Raw genomic sequence first — 25,789 nt, forward strand, 5'->3', positions numbered from 1 at the left:
AATCCAGAAACCCTAAAATACTGCAGCACTTCTGTTTCACTTTCTGTATCAATGATGAGAGGATTCTGTGAAGACAGACTTTTTTTTTACAGGATCTGAAAAATTTCTATAGTAATCAAACATATATGCCCATATTAAGCACCATAGACTGCCAAATTCCAGAGAAACAGAAAACACTCTATACTTGTGCATGGAATCACTTTTATGTGTTATTTCAAATGCCCTTCCTAAAGTTCTTATGGTGATCTGTGGAGGGAGGGGAGAAGAATTCTGAAGATAAAAGTAAATTCCAGTGCCATTTCTATGACTGTGGAACCATGGGAAGCCAGGGGCACTGAATTTATCACAGTATTTACATTACTTTTACAAATCCAAATGTTTCACCTATTTTCTAGGAATACTTCACCTTGATTAAAAAGAACCAAGCAAATTCACGGTGCAACGGTAATACAATTAGGGCATTACCGATGCACCCAAACTTGTAGATTGTGCAAGGAATATGAGGTTGCCAGCTGTATAAGTGCAGGTAACTGTGCAAAAAGGGGCTAAAACTGTTTTTCTTTAATAATTGTATACTCTGCCATGCATTGTCAGGGATTGAAAAAAGCACATGCCCAGCTTTCATTATCTGAAGATAACCTTCCAAATGTAAACCAGTGCAGACCTGTCTTCCTGAGTCTGCAAACTGGCAGTTCCAGAGCTTCTATTTCACTGCTGTTATTCAGAACCCCAGGGACTGAGAAAAATGGTGCCACTTTCAGGAAAACTAAGTTCAAGCAGAATCAGGCACTGGAGCTATTCACAGAGAAGCTCAATCCCCACTTCCCTCCTCCCATGGAGTAGGAGGAGGGAGGGGATTTCTCCCTTTGGGTCTTGAAAAAACAAGAGTGTAAAACAGGGTGTTGGGCTATGGGGGAGATCTGTGTGTGTCAGGGCACTGCGGGTCTGCGTGGGGCCTTGTGCAGTTATGGTGGGGGGGCTGTGGGGAAGGGCACTGGGAGGGAGGAAGGAAGGGAGGGGAAATCTGTGTGTATTGGGAAACTAGCGAGTGGGGGTTTCTGTGTGGGGCACTGGGCAGCTGCGGTGGGGCTGTGGGCAGGGGTGTGCTGGGCGGGGTGTGTGTGCACAGCACTGTGCATTTGTGGTGGAAGAGTTGCAGGGGGGCGCTGGGCAGGGGAGCTCTGTGGCACAGCCTGGGCCCACCCCAACAGGAACGGGGACGCTGGTAGCACGGGGCCAGGCGGACCAGGGTGCCCCTGGCTCCCAACGGGGCTGTGCACCCATGTCCGTCTGTCTGTCTCCCCCCCAGCTCCACCAACGTGGCCTGACAGTCCTGGTCACCCTGCCCCTCCCCCTCCCCACCCTTCACTCCCGTCCCTGCGTCCCCCCAGCCCTGTCCCGTCCCCGGTCTCCATCCGGCCCCGCCCCCTGCATCCCCCCAGCCCCGCCCCGCCAGCTGCTTTGCCTGCGTCACGGCCCAGCCCTTCCCTCCCCCACGTGTGCCGAGAACGTTTGTTTTGGTGGTTGCCGCGGCGACGGTGGGCGGAGCCCGGGTGACCACGCTGGTTGGGCGCGGGGACAGAGGGCGATGACGTTCTCAGTGGGGCGGCCCGGCCGCGCGGCGTGACAGTTCCCAACGGACAGTGTCAGCGCTCTGGGCGCGAGCCCCGCCCGCGAGGGCCCCCCCCCCTCACCAACTCGCAGCAGCAGCGCCGGGACCGTCTCGCGCCGCCCCCTCCTGCTGCCTCGCTGCTGCTACTGCTGCGCCGCCGCGGCGGGACCGCTGCTAGCCCCGAGCCACCGCCTGCTCCGGAGCGGGCCCGTCTGAGCTGTAATTCAAGGATATTTGTCTTGCAATTTTTTCATATTTTTGGTGCAACGTTTTTATCCCCCCACCCCCCTTGGAGCCTCTCCCCAGCTGGACTCTCCGCCGGGCTCCCAGACCGAGCAGCCCCTGACACGTGAATGAGGTGGGTGGTGTGTCCCCCCCCCCCGGCTCCCTTTGAACTTGATGGATCTCGGTGGCACAGCAGCGTGGATCCGTTCCCCGAGCAGCGGCTGAGTTACAGGGCTGTCTGGTTCTCTCCCCGTGTTGTCTGCAGGCAGCCACCCGGCCAATTTGACATGGCTCTCAGCTGCACGCTGCTCCCCTCCAGCGCGACCTTCGCAGCGGGCACTGCGGGCAGGGAGAAAGCCCTGAGGCAGGCAGGTGCCAGCAATGTGAGTATCCCTCCCCACCCTGCACAGCCTGCCCTGTGCTCCGCGGCTGGGGGCAAGTCGGTGCCCGGGGCGTGGATCGCAGCGCAGGGGAGCTGCCCGGCCCCGCCTGGCGAAAGTGACGGGGGCTGAGCTGGGCTGCAAATGAACTGGAGGGACGGGGTGCTGAGTGGTGGATCCTCTCTGATGTCACAATGCTACTGCTCAGCCAGCACCAGGTGGCAGCAAATGTGCAGTGTGTATGAGGGGAGAAGGGGAACAGGGTTTCCCAGGGCTCCTGTTTCCCCAAATTTCCTAAAGAAGACAACAACCTAACTACATAGAATACACATTCATGATGATACCACACATGATAATTAGTCACTGAAATTTGATTCAAGTCCCGCATGGCTTTTTTAGAAACAAGGGTTCCAAAAAAGGAGAGCCCTTGTAAAACAGAAAATGTTGATGCTCTGGTGTATTTGCAGTTGTGTTAAAATTGAATACTGTGACTTTACATGTTGGGCAGGGTTTCTGTACGTGCTTCCATGCTAGGCAGCTCAGTAAGGCATAACAAAATTGGGACTTAGCAGCAGTCAATCAGCAGGTACCCAGTGAGTTGTGCCTCTCTGTTATAGGCAGTAGCCTATGTTCTCTCCCTCTGATTTTGGGGTGCTTATGTACTGTTGTTCTGGTCTTAATAAACAAATTGACAAGATATTGCAAAAATTCAGCAAGAGTATTTTATGTTTTCTCTAACTTGTCTGCTTATGTGCCACAAAACATAAAAGCCACAGTCTTAAAAAAAAAAAATCTGAAGCCAAAAGTCCTTTCGAAAGAAAAAAAAAGAGTTTTCCAGCAGAACATTTATTTCAGCTGGGAAATGTTGATTCCTTGTAATTGAGACATTCCCTGGGAACACATTCATCTCAATGAGATGTTGTTTGATGGGCTTCCCGACCAAAATGGAAGAGTGGGAGAGTTCAAAGGTTGTTGTAGTAGAATCACAGCATTGCCGCCCTCACAGCCGACCTGCAGACCTGGGCTTGGAGGGAAGCAGCCACCAACCTTTCTGAAACTATAAGACATTCCCAAATGTGGAGGTGGCTCCAGCTGTAGCCACAGGGGTCAGAAGCCCTGAGCCTGGGCACCCAGAGATGTGGCTGAAGCAGAAGCTGCCAAGGCCAAAGCCCTGAGCCCAATGACAGGCTGATGCAGTGCACTTGCTTCTGCACTGCCTCTGGAGGTGCATCTGATATCCCCAGGGAGAGCAGCCATACAGGGGAAGTCCTGTCCCAAATCCAGAAGACAAACAGCTAGGAGGCCCCTACTGGGGTACTCCTGCCTGGGGGGGCCCCAGCAGGACGGGGAGATCGGATTTCATGGGGCAGGGCTAATTCGATCTAGCCAAGAAAGGCACAACAAGAACCAGTGGCTGTCAGCTGAAGCCTGAGAAATTCAAATGAAATGTAAGGCACGCATTTTTTACAGTGAGAGAAACTAGCCACTGGAACAAATTACCCAGGGGAAAGGTGGATTCTCTGTTTCCAGCTCTCCTCCCATCACAACTTGTAGTCATTCTGGAAGGTGCCTTTTAGTGAATTACTACAAGCGATTGGGCTTAATATGGTGCTAAGTGTGTGAAATTTCATAGCCTGAGAAACAGAGGCCGGATTAGGCCATCAAATTGTTTCACAACTGACACCTCTATGAAAAACTCATTGTGGGGTGAGGAACAGACTCTGCTGTTTACTGGGTAGCCTGCTTGCTCCCCAGAATCAATAATGACCAAGTGGGGAGAGCTTGGGGTGCAACTCAAACATCCAACCGGGCTGGCCTGGGGCAGACATCAGGCCTGCAAGGGAAAGGGGAGTGTGGCAGTGACTTCACAAAGGCCTTTGGCAGGAATTCAGCCTATTGGGCAAAGACGATGAGGCGGATGTGACCTCACAGAGCTCCCTTGACAACAGCCAGGCAGGACAGGGATGGGGCAGGGGGAAGCTCGGAGACCCCTGTAGCCTGGCTCCAGCAAGCCTCCATCTTTGCTGTCTCTCTGTGAGGACCAAGAGGATTGGTGGGGAGGAGATACTATGTGAGGTTTTTTTCATTTCTGTGTTTAGATTTTGTCGAAAGAAGTCATCACCTGTGTAGAAAGTAAGACAAAATATAGGCTCTGTGTACAAGATAGAGGATTCTATCCTGGGAAGCAGCAACTCTGAAAAAGACTTGGGGTCATGGGGGATAATCAGCTCCCCATGAGTTCCCAGTGGCCAAAGGGGCAAATGTGACTCTTGGAGCCGTACATAGCAGAATCTCAAGTAGAAATAGAGAGGTTTCATATTTGTGTAGTGAGCACTGGTGCAACCACTCCTGGAAAAATTGTGTCCATTTCTGATGTCCACAGTTTGAGACAGATGCTGATACATTGGACAGGGTTCACAGAAGAGCCACATGAATGATGAAAGGATTAGAAAACAGTCCTTGTGCTGACAGAGTACAGGAGCTCAATCAAAGAGAAGGTTAAGCGGTGAGCCTAAGGGAAGAAATATTTACTAATGAGCTCTTCACTTTAGCAGATAAAGGTTAAGAGCAGACAATAGCTGAAAGTTGAAGCCTACACCAATTCACACTAGAAATAAAGCGAGCATTTTTAACGTCAGGGTTTGGAGCCATTCACCGAGGGTTGTGCTGTATCCTCCACAACTGGCCTTTTTTTAAAAAGATCAAGATTGTGTGATTTTCTAAAAAATCCGCTCTAATTCCTATGGGAATTATTTTCAGGGAAATTCAATGGCCGATGTTAAACAGAAAGTCAGACCAGAGTGGTTCCTTTTGGCCTTGGAATTTATGAATCTGTGACTCGCTGCGGGTGTTTGAAATTTGTCCCTTTGGGCTTCCCTCTTCCTCCTTTCCTCTTGTCTCATCTTCTTTTTTCTCCTATTCCATTTCTTCCTGCTGATCTTCTTCCTGGGATCATGTAATGAAAGTCTGCATCATCATGGAAATGCACAAGAGGACTGAATTAAGGGTGCCCAGGGCAACACTTATTTGGACATTTGCTAACAAGAGATCATAAAATTTCGTAACCTTTTAATCGTTTTTGAAAATCTTGTCTTTGTATTTCCTAATTATTTTATGGTTTATTTTATTGATGAAAGCAAACTTAAGTAACGTTAAATGAAGGGTTTTTTGGTTTAATTTCCTTATTTTTTTAAATATAAATAATAATAGTTTTTTCTTTCTATGTACTGTTTAAACAATGAAGCTCTTACTCATCTGTTGTTTTCAGTATATATTTTATTGCCATTCTTATCTTTGTGAAGGTCCCTTTTTCACCACTCAATGCTGTGTTTATCACAGAATTGAAAGTAATTAAATTAAACTGTATTAAAACATAACTCATTTTATGCAACTTCAGTTTCCGTGAAAGTTCTAAGCTATAACCCTGAATGTGCAAGGAGCAGATAAACAATATCCAAGAAAAAGAGCTGGAATTTTTCATCTTATTTTCACCTAGCCCTTACTAAGGAAAGTAGCAAACAATTGCCCTTTGTAAAGAAACACTGCACCGTACTACAGTACAAACCCAAATGAGCACAGCAGGAGGCTATCCCGGCTATCCACATCTGGCCCTGTTTCATTACAAGCTTCCTTTCTGTAATGATGTTCTGGTATTAAGGGGGTAATCAGTCGTCAAAGGTAGCTCTTGCCATGGTAGCCAGGTTGCTAATCATTCTCCCCAAGTATGCAAATGAACTGGAGGGACGGGGTGCTGAGTGGTGGATCGTCTCTGATGTCACAATGCTACGGCTCAGCCAGCACCAGGTGGCAGCAAATGTGCAGTGTGTATGAGAGGAACAGGGTTTCCCAGGGCTCCTGTTTCCCCAAATTTCCTAAAGAAGACAACAACCTAACTACATAGAATACACATTAATGATGATTCCACACACATGATAATTAGTCAGTGTGGAAGTAGGGAAAGAATTAATAAGGATTTGAAGGGGATCTTAATACATGTCAGTCAGTTAGCAAGAGTTAGGCCAGCTGTAACCCTAATGACGTGAGACTTCTAGAAGCGAGGATGGTGTGAGGCGAGAGGGAAAGAAACTGTGTAAAAAGTTATTACAACCTTGCAACTTGTAACCAAATATGCAGACTGGTGTCTTCTAGGAGTGAGAAAAATAAGATAGCAGTATGGCTTATGTATAAACAAAATGCAGCTGTTGCTCATTATTGTATGTATTATTGCTTGTTATTGTCTGTAATAAAGGTATAAATGCTTGCTGTAATTGTTTACCTGTTGAGAGACCTGTCCGGGACTGGGGCGACCCTGTGTCCTAGGACACTCTCTCCCTCCATTGTAATTACTGGAGAAATAATAAAGTATTTGATTTTGCTACACCCAAAGAAAAAGCGAGAACTGAGTTTTTCTCCGACAATTTGGGGGCTCGTCCGGGATGGCAACGCCCACAGACCCACAGACGGCTACTACAGATCATTCCCCTTCGAACCCCATGGCGCCACATGAGAGGTATGAGACCTTTTGAAATCTCTATTGGGGTATCGGAGGAGGACTGTCCGTGGGGACGTTTGTCTCTGTTGGGCTCACGCCATCTGAACTTATTGACTGTGCAGCAAGATCAGATGCAGAGTGGTATTGGGGAAAGGCCCCAACAAGGTTAGTTTGTAACAGTACTGGAAACTGCTGAGTTGGCCAATAAGGTAAATGCATAGGTAAATGCATAAGGTAATGCTTAGGTAAATGCATTAGAATGCACCGGTGCTGAGGGGTTTTTACCGCCTCAAGAGGGGTTGTCATACCGCCTCATGGTATTGGGTCCGGACCAGGTAAGATGCATCGTGGTTTAAAAAAAAAAAAAGAGAGAGAAAAAGAGGCCTTCGTGTGTGTGTGTGTGTGTGTGTGTGTACACCAGTGTGAGTGACTGTTACCGGAAGACGCCCAGAGTACCCTATGAAGCGAAAGCTCGTGACCAGGATTACTCTAACGCAAGCCCGGTAACTAGTGGATCTTTAGGAGATCCGACCCATGGCGGGCTGACTCGGCCTGGCATCGTCCGGCGAGGAAGCTACCTGGGTCTAGGAATGTGTGAAGCCATCTTCCCTCCCCCTCCTTCCTTTCCGTGTGGGCTACTGACAGTCTGATCATCTCACTGGACGCAATCAGAGTAAGCGGCGCCGTCTCCCAGAGACTAGCCGACGCTCTTTGCTGAAGGGAGGTGTAGGAGAGTCATAGTCATCCTCGTTAGTCTCTCCTGAGTGAGTACCCTGTAGGGAGAGATCCTTAGTTTACGAGCCGCTAGCGCGGACAGGGCACCCTCCCTGTGTGTGTAAGTGGAAAATGGGGGAGGGACAGTCTAAACATTCCACCTTACTCCCTTTTTCTGGTACCCCAGCATGTTACATGTACGTACATTATGGTCCTAAAATCTGCAGGTATTTAGAGAATTGGAATCTTTACACGCGTGAAGATCCATCTAAACAATGCCCATTAGAAGGTACCTTCAATCTAGATAAGATCATATATCTCAGAGGAGCTTTTAATCACCAAAAAGCCTCTGACACAGTGTGAGTAATTTGTCTAGGAACGGGTTAATTTGAAATTCAGCTTGGCTTAGAGATAAAGAGAAAGTTGCTCTGTGTTCAAGGTCAAGAATCAACGCAGACTATGCTAAGTACAAAGAAAACTGCTTTCGGCCCCAGCTGGCTGTGAAAGAAATATAGACAGAGGCAAACCAAAGGCAATACAAGTTACAGAACTGAGATTACATTTGCAGAGCTTAACTGTCCAGTGAGATCCAACAGTCTTTGCAACCCCGGAGCCGTTGTGGCTTGGTGACACTGGAGAAGCCACAGGCAGCCAACCTGGACTGGAATCTCTAAAAGAGACACTGCAGGAGAGTCCAGGGTGTAAAAGAACAGCCGTCCCAAGAGCGGAAGCATGTTGGAAATTCTGGACAAGCTGTATACAGGATAATCTCCCGTCCACCCCTTCTTTGAACGTTATACACAGACATGGCCAGTCTGGACATGTGTGAGTATTAAAGTGGCTTAAGGCTTGGGGCATTCATGTTTTTCCTGAGTGATGTGAGAGCGTTCCCAACACTCTCCATTGTTGTTTTATTGTTTTTAATGAAGCTTTAAAATTTGGTTATATGGTGTGTTTTATCTTCCCCCAACGTCCTGCAATGTCAGCCTGATCACCTGACATGAGAGAGATTGGTAACAGAAATTTGTCACAGTTTGGTGAGCAATTGAGAATGGGGGAGCCCTGCAGAATTTACACCATCTATTTGTTTTACCCTTGTTATTTTATGTTTGCTTTGCTTGGTACTGTTGGTGTTATATGTTGAGGATTGCATGATTAAAGGTGTGCCCACTCTCAGCCGCAGTAAGTCTGAGAACTGAAGAGGGGTTTAGCATTCCTCTCTCCACCCTGATTGACGGGAAGGGTGGCAGGTGGATCTACCCCGAATCGTAGCAGGACTGGGCAATAGAGTAGTTGGAGAAAAGGGAAGAGATGTGTACTTGATAACTAGAATTGAGCAATTAAGAGCATAGATCATGAACCAGGCAGCAACTCAAACCTGTGCCCAGGGCAAGTTGCAGGCCTTGAGACAGGACTTCCAGTTAGAAAAGGAAGCCCCGGCTAAGCAAGTGTCGGTCCTTCAGGGACTTGTTAAAATTTAACCATTTGTGCTCAGCATACACCGTAACAGCAGTGTGTTTGCCACCAGAGGAAATTGAATAGTTAAACGCCAATGGGCCATGCGTTTTGCCCAGGTGGCAAGCCTCATGAGGGAGGACTCGGGGAGTCTTGTGAGTAAGAATGTTTAAGAGAAGAGACCAGGAAGGGTGGGGGCTAGTTGAGAAGCCCACTCTCCTAGCTAAACTGGTATTGGAACAAGCCGGTGCCCATGGAAGGGACGGTTCAGCGAGAAAAGCAGGATCGGGCCCAGGCGGGCAGGCAACAGACAGAGTGATTGGAAAACAGGTTGGAAATTTTGTGGGTGTAGTGGAAGGAAGAAGTAAGTAAGTATAAGCATGGGGATTTCAAATACCCAGGACAATACTTGAAATGGTGATCTGAGTTGATAAAATTGGCTGTTGGGAGACAAGCAAGTGATTTAAGGAAGAAGTGAGAAGTTAACTCTGTAGTTGCTGGAGGGAACAGCAGTTGAACTTTGTAAAAATACTAAAGAGGAAAGTTCTTGGTGTCTTTGAAATGTTTGTAAATAAATCCAGGCAAGAAATTATTTGATTGCAATTATTTGGCTATGAACAATGTAGTCGAATTAGCTAAAGAAATGTATATAGTGCTATGTAATTAAAACCCTATTAGGCTCTAAGGGGCCACTATAAGTAGTGATGTTTTCTTTCAGTGTTTGAAAGCAGGAGTTAAAAGTAAAAAGCAATCAAAATTCTGTTAAAGTTAATTATGTCCCTTTTAAGGTAAGAATCTTTAAGCTGTGAATAGCTTTGGATCCAGAAGCAAGCCAGAAAGCATCTCTATTAATGCAAATTATCTAACTGATAAGGTAGAAGCCACTGAAACCTGGGCTGCCTATGAAACCTATAGAAGAAAATACGGGGTAATTCCCCTCTTTTGCCTGAAATCAACAAGGGTATTTGTATCTTTTAAGCAATGACTGACTGCCCAGAAGGGTAGACCTCTGGTTTTTTTGTCTTTCAGATAATCAGAGAAAACTGATGCCAAACGTTTACTGGCACAATAGGAATTATGTTCTGTTTTCTATGTCCTGTCTTGTGGGGTTTGTCTCGTGGCCAGAATTGTTGTGTTTAATATTTTCATCAAATAGTCTAGTTTAAAATCAAACAGGAGGGTTAAATAAAAAAAAAGCAGATACTTGTTTTATTCAACTTGGAATACAAAGTGTTTGGATAAATCAGGAGAACGTGATATACTAAAGTCTAATACATTTACTTAAGTAAGAAAAAGAAACTTCATTGGCCAGATCTTTTAACTGGAAAAATTGTTGTTAAAATTTGCATACCAACAGTCATAGAATCATAGAATCATAGAATCTCAGGGTTGGAAGGGACTTCAGGAGGTCATCTAGTCCAACCCCCTGCTCAAAGCAGGACCAAACCCAACTAAATCATCCCAGCCAGGGCTTTGTCAAGCCTGACCTTAAAAACCTCTAAGGAAGGAGATTCCACTACCTCCCTAGGTAACCCATTCCAGTTCTTCACCACCCTACTAGTGAAAAAGTTTTTCCTAATATCCAGCCTAAACCTCCCCCTCTGCAACTTGAGACCATTACTCCTTGTTCTGTCATCTTCTACCACTGAGAACAGTCTAGATCCATCCTCTTTGGAACCCCCTTTCAGGTAGTTGAAAGCAGCTATCAAATCCCCCCTCATTCTTCTCTTCTGCAGACTAAACAATCCCAGTTCCCTCAGCCTCTCCTCATAAGTCATGTGCTCCAGCCCCCTAATCATTTTTGTTGCCCTCCGCTGGACTCTCTCCAATTTATCCACATCCTTCTTGTAGTGTGGGGCCCAAAACTGGACACAGTACTCCAAATGAGGCCTCACCAGTGCTGAGTAGAGGGGAATGATCACATCCCTCGATCTGCTGGAAATGCCCCTACTTATACAACCCAAAATGCCATTAGCCTTCTTGGCAACAAGGGCACACTGTTGACTCATATTCAGCTTTTCGTCCACCGTAACCCCTAGGTCCTTTTCTGCAGAACTGCTGCCCAGCCATTCGGTCCCTAGTCTGTAGCAGTGCATGGGATTCTTCCATCCTAAGTGCAGGACTCTGCACTTGTCCTTGTTGAACCTCATCATATTTCTTTTGGCCCAATCCTCTAATTTGTCTAGGTCCCTCTGTATCCTATCCCTACCCTCCAGCGTATCAATCACTCCTCCCAGTTTAGTGTCATCTGCAAACTTGCTAAGGGTGCAGTCCACACCATCCTCCAGATCGTTAATGAAGATATTGAATAAATCCGGCTCCAGCACCGACCCTTGGGGCACTCCACTTGATACCGGCTGCCAACTAGACATGGAACCATTGATCACTACCCGTTGAGCCCGACCATCTAGTGAGTTTTCTATCCACCTCACCGTCCATTCATCCAGCCCAGACTTCTTTAACTTGCTGGCAAGAATACAGTGGGAGACTGTATCAAAAGCTTTGCTAAAGTCCAGAAATAGTACATCCACTGCTTTCCCCTCATCCACAGAGCCGGTTATCTCGTCATAGAAGGCAATTAGGTTAGTCAGGCATGACTTGCCCTTGGTGAATCCATGCTGACTGTTCCTGATCACTTTCCCCTCCTTTAAGTGGTTCAGGATTGATTCCTTGAGGACCTGTTCCATGATTTTTCCAGGGACTGAGGTGAGACTGACTGGCCTGTAGTTCCCTGGATCTTCCTTCTTCCCTTTTTTAAAGATGGGCACTACATTAGCTTTTTTCCAGTCATCTGGGACCTCCCCCGATCGCCATGATTTTTCAAAGATAATGGCCAATGGCTCTGCAATCTCATCAGCCAACTCCTTTAGCACCCTCGGATGCAGCGCATCCGGCCCATGGACTTGTGCTCGTCCAGCTTTTCTAAATAGCCCCGAACTACTTCTTTCTCCACAGAGAGCTGGTCACCTCCTCCCCATACCATGCTGCAGAGTGCAGCTGTCTGGGAGCTGACCTTGTCTGTGAAGACAGAGGCAAAAAAAGCATTGAGTACACTAGCTTTCTCCACATCCTCTGTCACTAGGTTCCCTCCCTCATTCAGCAAGGGGCCCACACTTTCCTTGACTTTCTTCCTGTTGCTAACATACCTGAAGAAACCCTTCTTGTTACTCCTAACATCTCCGGCTAGCTGCAACTCCAAGTGTGATTTGGCCTTCCTGATTTCACACCTGCATGCCTGAACAATACTCCTCCCTGGTTTTTTGTCCAATCTTCCACTTCTTGTAAGCTGTTCTTTTGTGTTTAAGACGAGCAAGGATTTCACTGTTAAGCCAAGCTGGTCGCCTGCCATATTTACTTTTCTTCCTACACATCGGGATGGTTTGTTCCTGCAACCTCAATAAGGTTTCTTTGAAATACAGCCAGCTTTCCTCGACTCCTTTCCCCGTCATGTTATTCTCCCAGGGGACCTTGCCCATCAGTTCCCTGAGGGAGTCGAAGTCTGCTTTTCTGAAGTCCAGGGTCTCTGTTCTACTGCTTTCCCTTTTTCCTTGTGTCAGGATCCTGAACTCGACCATCTCATGGTCACTGCCTCCCAGGTTCCCATCCACTATTGCTTCCTCTACTATTTCTTCCCTGTCGTTGGAAGCAAGGACATGAAAAGTTAACCCACTCCCCATATTGCACATAGGATCCTTCTGGCTACCTCAGATTTCTAGCCAGAGGGCTGGGGAGGGTGGGAAGCCATTGGACACAAGAGGTTGTACTGAGTGGACTCCTCAAAGTGGGTGTGCTTGTCCTGGCTGGTTGCTCCAAAGCTCTGTAATAAAGTTATTTTACTGGAAGAGTATATGTGGCATACATTGAATAATAAGACTAATGTACTAATGTACTGTATAGTGGCAATGTTTATGTGTTCATTGTTGGGAAAAGGTGTATGAGTGAAGAGTGGAAGTTTCCTTGTAGGTTAAAAGAAGCCAAGAAGGGGAGAAGGAAAAAGAACAAAACAAATTAACTGGAGGGAAAAAATAGCTAGTATACTCAGTCTAAAGATAAGACATTGGCCCCATTCAAGGACACTGCTCGCAGCTAAGACTTAGCTGACAACCAAGAAAAGGGGGGGCTTGAATGTGCCCAAGCATCTATGAGATCTGCAAAACTCTGCCAGGCATTAATGAAATGAGTTAGGTTTCTTTTCTCACAAGTAAAGAAGCGCTGCCCAAAGACCCTAGCAGCCCTGCCACTCCTTGGAACCAGGAGCCTGGATCTATGTAAAGGTCCATCAGCGAAAGACTGCTCTGGCTCCACACTGGAAAGGCCCTTTCCGAGTCCTGTTAACCACCAACACTTCCATGAAGTGCCAAGGACTACCTGGCTGGACCCATGATTCTCACTGCAAAAAGACCCCTCCACCTTGGGAGGATTCTCCTTCTGATGATTGGCCTATTTCTCCTTCTAGCTTTGCTGTGCCTTCTGGACAGCAGGGAAAAAGGACAAGGTGAAGTGCTAGTAACCTCTCCCTTGTCCACTGACAGACCTACTGTGCCTTTGGATTTTTCTAGAAGAAGCAAAACCGTTACAGGGTGATGTGCTGGTAACCTCTCCCCTGTAGGATGCCCTACCACGATTGTTTCGGGAAAAAAGAAGAGACACTTGCTCCACCGAAATTGCCAAAGTCCAGGAATTCCTGACTAGAAAGGACATTAAGAACTCAGCCTGGTGAAGAAACAAAGAATTATACACTGTCAGGAAGAAATTTGTGGGACCCGTGCTTGGGAATGTGGTATTGATTGGATGTTGGGGTTTATTCTACAGGCTGTGCCCTGTGTTTTGGATAAATCCTTCAGCATGTATTGCCCTCCCTAATTGGATTTTAAATGACAAGTACCAAAGGCACGTTGTTGCCATTGCCCCTGTCATGTCCTCCATTATACTGTTACCCCTGTAATATATCCAAATACAGACAATGCCATATATTTGATAAAACCAGTGGCCAAGGCCTTCACACTTTAGTGATTTATTTAAAGATTGTTTGGAAAAAAATATTTTTAAAGTTCAGGATATCCCATATAAGCAAACAATTGAGTGGAGAATAAATGGATCAGTGGAAATAGAAATCTATGCTATCACTACAAATGAACCGCAAGAATCTGTAATTGAAATTGATGGCTTCCATAGGAAAGTAGATATGATGGCTGTTCCTGGAGTTTGCAATGCGTTACATGAAAGAGGCCCTTATTGTTATTTCGTCACCCAATTAGTGAATAATCAAATGAATACCCAAAGAGTTTGTTCTGCCACTGGAAATTTTACCTATATAGAAATTATTCCAGTGACTTATAATGTAACCTGTACCTTATTGCAATACACCCCCTCCTATGCTATTAATGTTAATGCCCCTTGAAAGTACCTGAGGATAGTTAAAAAACAGATGTGATATAGTACTACACCAAAGAGAGATGTATTAGGATATCGATGGATTGTGATTAATATTACACTAGGGACTGTTATGGTTACATTGCCCTTCTCCAGTTTCCAGATCACCTCTACATACCCAAATTGCTCACAAGGGGCTGCCATTAGATTAGCACAAGAGAGGGCCTGGGTTATTTCCTCTGGAAGAAGAGGGAGTTGACCAGATCCCTATGGGATGGGGCCAATAGTGCAGCAGCAGTTCGGAATATTTTAAGAACCAAGACCATGATGAGAAATTGGGCCAACTAGAAAAGGCCACTAGCCTTATTTCTGGAGCTCAGCTAACCCGAGTACAGGCTGGAGTTGGTGAGTTACATGTCATTTCCGCCCTTAGTTCTATGACCCAGAAGTTGCTGACAGAGATGGTATTGACCATCACTGAGGCTGGGAAGGCATTGCAGTGGGATCTAGCATGTTCAGAAATTCAGGATTTCCTGAATGACCAGCTAATGGCCATTCAGAGTGACCTTGAGCACCAGGCTTGGCCCACTGCCCTTACAGACACATCAGGAGTACCATCTGATCTGTGGCCATGGAGACATACTTGGAGACTTTCTAGGTGGAAGTGTGGACATTCACACTGCTCCTTTCAAGCATTTGGACCGGTTCGGGGAGTGTGGGCTCCCACATACCGAATCCTGCCGAGTCCATGGAGAAGATGCATGTGGGACTGGATGATTCACCGTGACATCTGGGAGATTAGACTACCTGATATGCCCAATCGATTTTTACTCAGTGCTCCTGGGATTACATCTGACATATGGATGGGGTTAGGGAGTCAATGGACATTTTGGCCCTTAGAACCCCCACAGCTTCAGTGTATCCGTAAACTGAAGCCAGGGGAAGTTGTCACTGTTCACAACAACATTTGCTGGGAGGGTATGGAACAAGGAACGATCCTGACAGGACATTTACTTTTTCAAGCTAATGATAGCTCTGTGTGTATGTTAAAACCACCACATTGCAAGATATACAGTTTAATCTCATTACCACTGCAGGCAAACATTGTTTACTGGCCTGCAGATAGAATTTTGCAAGTAGCCCTAGGTTCCAGATGCCCTTTAATTGGACCAGCTTAGTACCTGATCAATTTCAAAATTTGCTTTCAGTGTTACCAGCGGTTCAAAGAATCTCTGAAATACAAGGGCAAATTCATATGCTTCATTATATAGATAGATAGATAGATATCAAGTTGAAAAGAATGCCTTTCCTACAGCTTGGAGAGTCTACTTTATGTACTAAGTATGATGTATTGTGCTTTGTGACTAAAACTGTACAACAACCCCATCATATTATTGCTATGGGAATGTATTGCTATATTGTATTGCTATTAGTTTGCTTAGGATTATGTTGTTGTTGTTGTAAAGGACCCACTAATAGTAATACCTTTCATGTCCATGCTAATCATGCATTGTCATTACATCCAATCAAAACCCCTAAGGTTGAAACATCTGACCTAGAATCTGAAATCTATGGCTTAATTCAAATAGAGGTTTGAAAATCTTTGTTGTACTAGAAGTACAAAAGTGGGGAGTGTGGAAGTAGAGAAAGAACTGACAGGGATTTGGAGGGATCTTAATGCATGACAGTCTCTGTTAGCAAGAGTCAGGCTAGCTGTAACCCTACTAATGCGAGATTTGTAGAAGCGAGGATTGTGTGAGGTGAGTGGGAAAGAACTGTGTGAGAAGTTGTTGCGACCGTGTGTCGATAATGAGGAACGTAGACTGGCATCGAAATAGAAGTGAGAAAAATAAGATATCAAGATGGCCTATGTATAAACAATATGCAGCTGTTGCTTATTATTGTATGTAACAAAAAGTATAAATGCTACTGTAACTGTTTACCTGGAGAGAGACCTGCCTAGGACTGGGGCAACCCTGTGTCCTAGGGCACTCCCCCCTCTATACAATTGCAAAGAGAAAATAAAGTATCTGACTTTGCTGTACCCAACCAAAAAGCGAGAACTAAGTTTTTCTCCGACAGTACCAAACCTCTCTGGGGCTCTTACTTGCTCCACAGGACGTCTGTCTTCTCGCTCAGTTAGCAATGGGAAAGGGGAAAACCCCAAGGAGGCTCCTCCTCGCGCTCACAGGCATGACCCTGTATTCTCTCACCGTCCTCAAGGGGAGACCTTGAGAAGGAGACTCCCTGCAGCAAAGCCATTTCCCCCACCCTGCAGCCTCTTTACCTGCCCGTTGTCATAGACTCTCTGTGAGGTCACCACCTCCCAACCGCCTTTGACCAATCAGCTGAGGTCCTGCAAAAGGCTACTGTGATGTCACTGCCCTGGCCAGCCCCTTTGCATGTTTGAGCTGCTCCCACTGTGTCACACCCCCACCCCCCCTCACTCAGTGGTAGTTCTGGAGATCAAGCAGGCGACACATGAAAACATCAGAGGCTGCTCAATGTGCCACACTTAGTTTTGCAGAGATTTGTAGACGTTAAGGCGAGAAGAGACCTTTGGATCATCCAATCATAGAATCATAGGGCTGGAAGGGACCCCAAGAGGTCATCGAGTCCAGTCGCCTGCACTCAAGGCAAGACTGAGTACTGTATAGATCATCTCTGACAGGTGTTTGTCTAACCTGCTCTTAAAAATCTCCAATGATGGACATTACACAACCTCCCTAGGCAATTTAGTCCAGTGCTGAACCATCCTGACAGTTAGGAAGTTTTTCTTAATAACCAACCTAAACCACCCTTGCTGCAATTTAAGCCCATTGCTTCTTGTCCTATCATCAGAGGTTAAGGAGAATCATTTTTATTCCTCCTCCTTGTAACAACCTTTTACGTACTGGAAAACTGTTATCATGTCCCCTCTCAGTCTTCTCTTCTCCAGACTAAACAAACCCAATTCTTTCAATCTTCTCTCATAGGTCATGTTTTCTAAACTTTAATCATATTTGTTGCTCTTCTCTGGACTTTCTCCAAGTTGTGAGCATCTTTCCAGAAATGTGGTGCCCAGAACTGTACACAATAATCCAGCTGAGGCCTAATCAGCATGGAGTAGAATGACGTTAGCTTCTTTTCAACAGCTTTACATTGTTCACTCTTATTTAGCTTGTGGTCCACTATGACCCTTGGATCCTTTTCTACAGTGTTCCTTCCTAGGCAATCATTTCCCATTCTGTATGTGTGCAACTGATTGTTCCTTCCTACGTGGAGCACTTTGCATTTGTCCTTATTGAATTTCATCCTATTTACCTCAGACCATTTCTCCAGTTTGTCCAGATCATTTTGAATGTTCATCCTATACTCCAAAGCACTGGCAACCCCTCCTACTTTGTGCCATCTGCAAACTTTGTAACAAGAGTATTTGTGGCGCCTTAGAGACTAACAAATTTATTGGAGCATAAGCTTATGCTCAAATAAATGTGTTAGTCTCTAAAGTGCCACAAGTACTCCTGTTCTTTTTGTGGATACAGACTAACACGGCTGCTACTCTGAAACTATGTAACTGTATTCTCTATGCCACGATCTAAATCATGAATGAAGATATTGAACAGAACTGGACCCAGAGCTGAGCATGGTGGGACCCCACTCCTTATGCCCTTCCGGCCTGACTGTGAACCACTGATAACTACTCTCTGAGAACAGTTTCCCAACCAGTTATGCACCCAACTTAGAGTAGTGCCATCTAGGTTGTATTTCCCTAGTTTGTTAAGGAGAAGGTCATGTGAGACTGCATTGAAAGCCTTCCTAAAGTCTAGATAAACCATATCTGCCGCTTCCCCCCATCCACAAGGTTTGTTACCCAGTCAAAGAAAGCTATCAGGGGCTGGTTTGACACAACTTGTCCTTGATAAATCCAAGCTGGCTATTGCTTCTCTCCCTATTATCTTCTAGATGTTTTCAGATGGATTCCTGAATTGTTTGCTGCATTATCTTCCCTGGTGCAGAAGTTAAGCTGACTGGTCTGTAACTGCCTGGCTTGTCCTTATTTCCTTTTTCATATATGGGAACTACATTTGCCCTTTTCCAGTCTGCTGGAATCTCTCCCATCTTCCATGACTTTTCAACTATAATAACCAAAGTAAAACTAGCCCACTGGGTCTGTGAGCAGGTAAATCGCCTCCCTTGCCCAGCAGCTCCCCCAGGGCAATGACCCAATGCCTCCCCCCAGCACAGGGACAGAGGCTGAAAGTCCATCTGATGGCGAGTCAGGGGCTGGCGTGGAATGTGCTGGGATCTCGGCCTGGGCCCTAGTGGGGTAGGTGACCCTGTCACCCACAACCACACCCAGCAAGGCCTGCACCAATTTTCTCCCTGTCTGTGAGTCCCAGCAGAGAGACCAGGGACTCATTGGTCCATGGAGAATGAGCTCCTCTCCCCCAGCTGGGGGCTGCAAACCAGTGATCAAGGGCAGCGGGTGAGGGGAGCTTGCACTAGCGCTCCTGCAGGGTCCATGGTGTGGGGTGAACAGAGAAATCCAGTGTCCAGGGCTCTCAGGCCACGTGTCCATTCCACTGCAGGAGGGGATCTGGGAGCAGCCCGCGGGGACTGGGGCAGGAGTCGGGAAAGCAGCCGTCTGGGAGAAGGAGGGAATTCAGCTGTGCTGGGGAAGCTGGGCTGAGCAGAGATGCTGCTGCAGATGCTGCTAGTTCCCTGAGTACGACGCTGCAGCACTTTAACTACATGGTTAATATAGAGGTTGCAGCTCAGCTGAGTAGTGTGCTGCACCCATTTTAATGGTGTTAGTGGCTTTGCCAGGGTATAAAACCAGGGGCGCCCAGAGGATTCCGGGGGCCTGGGGTCTTCGGCGGCAGGGGGCCCCCGCTTCGGTGGTAATTTGGTGGCGGGGGGCCCTTCCGTTTCATGACCCGCCACCAAAGTGCCCCGGAGACCCACAGCGGGGAATTACCGCCGAAGACCGGGCTGCACGTCGGCGGCGGGTCCCGCTTCGGCAGTAATTCGCCAGCAGGGGGTCCTTCCACCCCAGAGCGGAAGGATTCCCCGCCGCCGAAGACCGGGAGCAGAAGAAGCTCTGGGGGCCCGTGCCCCGCAAGAGTTTTCCGGGGCTCCCGGAGCGAGTGAAGGACCCTGCTCCAGGGGCCCCGAAAAACTCTTGTGGGGGCCCCTGCGGGGCCCAGGGCCTGGGGCAAATTGCCCCTCTTGCCCCCCCTCTCAGCAGCCCTGTATAAAACTGAGGTGCAGCTTCATCCTGGTCACACCCCTCTATCCCTGCTCCACCCCCTCCCCCTCCAGCCTGTCCATGCCCCCCCCCCCGAGCACTCCTTGTGCCTGCAGCTGCTGGGGGGAGGCACAAGCGGCACCTGTGTGGGAGGAATTTCCCAGGGTGGGGAAGGGCTTTACCCCTTCCCTACAGCCCCTTTGGCCCACCCTGGGCAGCATGGGGCAGCACAGTGGGGGCCAGATCTGGGGCCAGATTTCAAGGGTCCAAATATGGGATCCTGCCTTTATGTGCGTAGGGGCTGGACACCTGCAGTGCCCACGGACTCCACATGCAGCTGTGGCTGCCGTTGGAACAAGTTCCCTGCAGTCCTGTAGTTCAAAGGGAGAAACTGAGGTACCCAAAATTAGGCCATTGTTGTAAATTGAGGCCTTTCCGCCTTGCCCGTTAACAACAGTTGGTGGGATAAGGCTCATTGGAAGTCACTGTTTAGACTTGATCACGGCTGACCTAGTCCTGGTCGTAAGCAGAGGCCTGGCAGTGAAAGGTCCTGATTCCATCCCCAGCCTCCAGAGGCAGATGGTCCCCCAGGAATGGAACAACCCTGGGGAATATTTTACACTCACAATCTTTCCCATGGGCTGGGTAATTCCACAGTCTCATTCACAGGGCTGAGAACCTCAGGGTTAAGTTGCACAAAGTGAAACTAACTGAAATGTGCCCCCTGCGCTGCACACTGTGCTGTGCTGCCCTGGGGAGATGTGGCTTTAAGCTGCTGTCCCAGCCCCTTCCCACTCTCAAGAAGGACTGGGCCAAAAGAGATCTGATGAGGTTCAACAAGTGTAAGGATTTTTATCTCTCTAGGCCAATCTGATCAGAAGATCTCGGGGAGCCTTACAGTTTATCTCCCGCTGAGTCCCCCTTTTAAGGCCATCCATCAGAGCTGACTTTAATGAACTCCACACACACAAAACTATAAAATAAAACAACAACACTTTATTTGCTAAGGGGAGAGGAAGGAATGGAAAGGGGAATGGATTAATGATTCTGGAGATTCGGAATAACACACAGGCACTTATAATACAAGATGTTCTATCTTTACAGACATCAGCGATAAAGGGGTGCAGGATCCAGAAAAGAGAAGCCAGTAGTGAACACTGACCGTGGACAACAGATGAAATAGACAGGTACGTATCCCTATCTTAACTCCCACCCTAACCCGCTTTGCGTCGTCCTGAGTGCACGATTGATCTAACTAATCGGACCAGGTCCGTGTATGCAAGTTTGCTTTCCCAAAACAACAAACAAACAACCCCAACTTAATTAGTAAGTAGCTATTGCAGGCCCATAGCCAGTGCCAAGATTGTACCGCACCAGGAGAGAGAGCAGCCACCTGCACCTCTGACAGCTCAAAAGCTCAAGAGCCAGTGCCCCTGGCCCCTCCCCTCATTGGTCTCTGTAGGGAGCTGTTGCTGGGCAAGGTCAGATTCCTGCTCTTCCCACTTTCCCACCTTTTCTAGGTACTGAGGAACAAGAACCTGACCCCCAATGGAGGTCGCCTTGTCCTTTTACCAAAACAAAATGGCCTTTTGATTTACAGAACTTATTTTAACTTTTAAACAGAATAATTCGGCAAACATGTAAACTGAAATTAACATTTCCCCCTCTTGTCGGTGTTACACCTGTTTTAAAAAGATGTAACTGCCGACACCTGTGGCTTTGCCAAATTATGACCCACCCGATGAATAAATTGTCACATGGCGAAAAATTTGCATTGAACCCAAATACAACCATAGTATTACAGAGGGGGTAGTGCTGATTAAAACATTCCTTATCGCAAATTGGGGATGTGTAATAACTGTTTGATTTGCTTCTTCCCTAATTACCATGGGACCAGTTAAACTAGGAATAGGAGAAGGAAGAACCAAAACAAATTGGTATACTCTTATTCCATACGGACCTACCACAGACCATTTACCAGAGTCTGCCGTTGTAACATTCATTTTAAACCTCCCTATACAATTCTAACTATTTACGGGAAAATTTAACCTTGATCTTACTGCAGTAGAAAGTTTTACAATGAAAAGACTCTTCCTGCTTTACAACCATTTCCCTGCATAGACGAACTATCGCAAGAAGGTGTGGATACAACAGTACATTGAGAGCCGAGAAGGAAGGACTGTGCTGGAGTATTAATTCTGAACATGGCACTAGGTCTTTCATGAACCCAAGGAGCTGATATATTTCCAGAAACCCACCCCATGGTATATGCTCTGGTACTTCCAATTTAATGCAACCGCAAATCTGAGAACTGTCGGGCACCCTAACTTTGGTACAATTCCCAAAAGAGGTTTTACTATCTCCCACTTACATGACATTTCTGGTTTTTCTCTGCATCCCACAGGTGCTGCCTGATAGTTACGGCACATTTCTGAAATTACTGCTTGTTCAATCTTTCTTTGACCCACTTGAGCACACAGCACGGTTCTTCCTTGATCATTAAAACAGAAATGGGGTCATTTTGTTCCAAAGGATCCAGGGTGGCCATGGGATCCTCTGTGGCATAATGACTCCCTGTTATACAGAACAGATGGTCACCTTCAACCAAATCAATTAACCAAACCTTAACAAATACAGTGCCACCTATATACATAGAGAATAGAATGATGGTGGTCATGTTGAGTTAGGAATGGAAGAGAGCACAGTTAAATGGGTTGATTTCCTTTCCATTCCTTTACCTGGCTGCTATGGAATCACTTTAATTTGGTCCCCTTCTTTGCTGGTATTTGAACCTGATATACAGAGGCACTTGCTCCTTTTGATATGATAACTGGACCCACCCAACGAGGACTAAGGACATGGCCTTTTTCTATATAATACCTAAACATTACCTTTGTACCGACCTCCCATCCTACATCATTAATGTGGCCTAACCAAGCACTAATGACTTGGTTATTAGCTTTTAGTTGGGGAGCTACTCGATGTTGAAGACTGCTGATGGTGTCTAGCAACTGTGACATGTATAAGTCTATTTGCACCCTGGGCTGGTACTCATCCGGTGGACCTCCTCCCACCCACCAAAGTTCAGGGGTGTGCATAATTCTCCCAGTTAGCATCTCGTGCGGTGAAAACCCACACACGGTAGATCGCATGGCCGCTAGGATATATGGGAGTTTGCTATCCCAATCCCTTCCTTGCACATCTATTACTTTTCTAAGCCCTGGTCTACACACAGCCCCGGGGTCGAACTAGGGTACGCGAATTCAGCTACGTGAATAACGTAGCTGAATTCGAACTACCCTAGTTCGAATGACTTACCCGTCCAGATGCCGCGGAAGCGAACTCCGCGGCTCCAAGGTCGACTCCGCCAACTCCTCCTGCCGCGGTGGAGTACCGGAGTCGACCGCGGCGCTTCCGGAATTCGAACTATCGCGTCTAGATCAGACGCGATAGTTCGAACTCCGAGAAGTCGAACTCGCCGCGTCGACCCGCGCGGTAAGTATAAACGTACCCTAAGAGCAGTTTTCATGGCTCTATTAGCCTCTCAACGATAACAGTCTTTGCGGGTGAGCAGCTATGTGCAACCGCTGTTTGATGTTTAAGGCCGCACACAGCGCTTTTGTGACTTCACCCACAAAGTGTGGTCCTCTGTCTGAATCTATTTCTGATGGGATACCAAATTGAGAAAAGGTTTGTTCCAGTATTTCCTCCTTTATGTTAGGCAACCACGCCACTTGGACACCCGTTCCAAAGTTTTGGATGCAGCATAGTGTCCCTGGCCATGAGCTACAGTTATTAGTTCTTTTCGTGGAGTTACTGGCATAACCAGTACAGGTAATTCACAGTTTGGCGATGTTGCTATAATCAGTCCCTTTTTGTCCTTACATATCCTTGAAGTTTCCCTGCTGTTAAAATGGCTTGGAGATCATTATCCTGTTTTTGCAGGGTCAAGATGCCATGGCCTGTTGACACATCTGGAGACGGCATCTTAACTACAGCAGCTGCAATGGGGGTCTTATCCCATGTATATGCTGATCCTAACCTAGCAGCTTGTTTTGCTAGCTGATTGGCCTGATTGTCAAGCGTGGCCAGAACCGACCCCCTTCATATGGGCTTTTACTTTCAACTCTTTTCTTCCAGATGGGAAGCCAGCTAGTAAGGGCTTGAACCACCCAACTAGAAGCAAAACACAGACAGATGTTTTCCTCGGGGGCTACCCCAGACAATACTGCCAGGACCGCAATTAATTGTGCAGCTTGTGCTGACGGCGGCCTCACCGTACCCTGCACCACTTGTTGTGTCCCCTCCTGGATTGCAGCAAACCCTGCAACAGGATGCCCTTCGTGGTGACAAGCACTCCCATCAACTGCCCAGAGTGTTAACCCTTTTCCTTGTACTTCTTCCCAGGATGTTGCTAAGAAGAATGGAGATAGTAAGTCTAAATCAGGATCTGGCAACGGACATTCGTGCTCATCTCCAGCGGTAATCGGAGAATAGGGAAGGATTCCCGTATTGGGGGGATCTTCTCAGTACGAATATCCCGATTGACCAGACTTAGAGTCCATCCCGCCAGCCGGGGAGAGGATACCCTGCCCTCATTAATTCTTCCAGAGATGACATATTTTACTGGAGTATGGCATGTCCTCACCAATGAGAGCTGTGCTGCTTAGATATTCCCAATGTGTTAGGGACCATACCAGGGCAAATACCTCACGTTCGCAAGCTGAAAACCTCGCCTCCACCTCACTGAGAGTTTTGGAACCATAGGCCATAGGTCTCACCTGGCCAGTTTGTTTTTGCAGCAAAACAGCTCCAGTGCTTGCTGGAGTAGTTGCCAGGTGCAAGTAAAATGGCAGGCCTTGTTTAGGAGAGGCTCGCGCTGGTGCAGCCGCTAGAGCCTTTGTAAGATCATTAAAAAGGCACCTTTCACAATTGACAAGTCAAATCCTAGTGAGGAAAAGACAAAGAAGCATAAACTCTGGCAAGTCAAATGAAAAGTATAGGGCAGAGACCAAAAATGAACGTGAAGAGCAACTAGCCAAGGCACAACAACTAACAGCAAAGGGTTGTTTAAGTACATGGGATGCAGGAAGTCTGCCAAACGGTCAGCAAAGCCACTAGGCGATCGGTGCTAAAGGAGCACTCCAGGAAGACCAGGCCACTGCGGCGAAGCTAAAAAAATTCCTTGCTTCTGTCTTCACTGCAGAGGATGCGGAGGAAATCCAGACACGCCAGCCCTTCTTTTTAGGTGACAGATGCTAGAATCAAAGAATTATAGACCCATCAGGTTTAGAAGGCACTGCAAGGTCCAGGGAGGGTGTTTGGGTGAAGAAGGGGGTTTGGGGTGTAGGCTCTGGGAGGGAGTTTGGGTTCTGGGTGCAGGGTCTGGGCTGGGACAGGGGGTTGGGGTTGGGGTGCAGAAGGGGGTACAAGCTCTAGGAGGGAGTTTTGGTGTTAGGTGCAAGCTCTGGGGCTGGGTGCAGAGTCTGGGATGGGACAGGGGGTTGGGGTGCAGGAGGGGGCTTGGGGGGCTGGGTGTGAGAGGGGGTTTGAGTGCTGGGTGCAGGCTCTGGGCTGGGACAGGGTGTTGGGGTGCAGGAGGGGGTGCAGGGTGTGGGGTGGGCCAGGGATGAGGAGTTTGGGGTGCAGCAGGAAGGCTGCCCTGGGGCTGGGGTGGGGGGCCAGAGGGGAGGATTCCCCCCAGGGACAAGATACTCACCCAGGCCCCGCCAGGCTGCTTCTCAGGAGGTCCAACCGGGATAAGCCCCTCCCCTCAGATTCGACTTGGAGTCACCTAGTTGGGGCGGGGAGGCTGCCATGCGCCTCCTACTTCCACAGGCGCAGCAGCCGCCTCAGCCTGCCCCCAGCACCGCTCCCCTGTAGCCTGCAGTGGCAGCGGCCAGTGAGGGAGCACAGTGTGGAGATGCAGGGGGCAGGCAGAGACGCTTGGGGGAGGCACGTGGGGGTGGCAGGTAGGGCCGGGGGAGGCGCGCAGGGGTGGCAGGCAGGGCCGGGGGAGGCGCGCAGGGGTGGCAGGCGGGGCCGGGGGATGCTCTGGGGGTGGCACGTGGGAGTGGCAGGTCAGGCTGGGGGTGAAACCCGGCCCTGAACATTGGTGGAGCCGGGCCCCTCGGGGCCCTGAATTTGCTGGAGCCCAGGCACCACAGGCCCATATAACTCACCGCCTCTGGCAAGGTTCATCTAGTCTAACCCCTGCCAAGATGCAGGACTTTGTGTGTCTAACCCACCCAGCTTCTCTCTTCTGGCTGGGGTCCCTTGACTGCAGCAGCTCCCCCGATCTCCTCGCT

The 25,789-nt window shown here is 47.8% G+C and overlaps 1 long non-coding RNA gene across 2 annotated transcripts; it reads left to right on the forward strand.

The window, feature by feature from the left end:
* The first annotated feature begins 1,615 nt into the window (after positions 1-1,615).
* On the forward strand, positions 1,616-23,554 carry LOC123356019. Of its 2 annotated transcripts, XR_006575260.1 has the most exons (4): positions 1,616-1,970; positions 2,103-2,220; positions 20,586-20,668; positions 23,427-23,554. It is a non-coding gene; the product is annotated as an uncharacterized LOC123356019 (long non-coding RNA). The 2 variants fall into 2 exon arrangements; XR_006575261.1 differs by lacking the exons at positions 20,586-20,668; positions 23,427-23,554 and adding an exon at positions 5,184-6,272.
* The last annotated feature ends 2,235 nt before the right edge of the window (positions 23,555-25,789 follow it).

Source organism: Mauremys mutica, chromosome 24 (genome assembly GCF_020497125.1).
Source record: "Mauremys mutica isolate MM-2020 ecotype Southern chromosome 24, ASM2049712v1, whole genome shotgun sequence".
Classification (NCBI taxonomy): Eukaryota; Metazoa; Chordata; order Testudines; family Geoemydidae; genus Mauremys; species Mauremys mutica.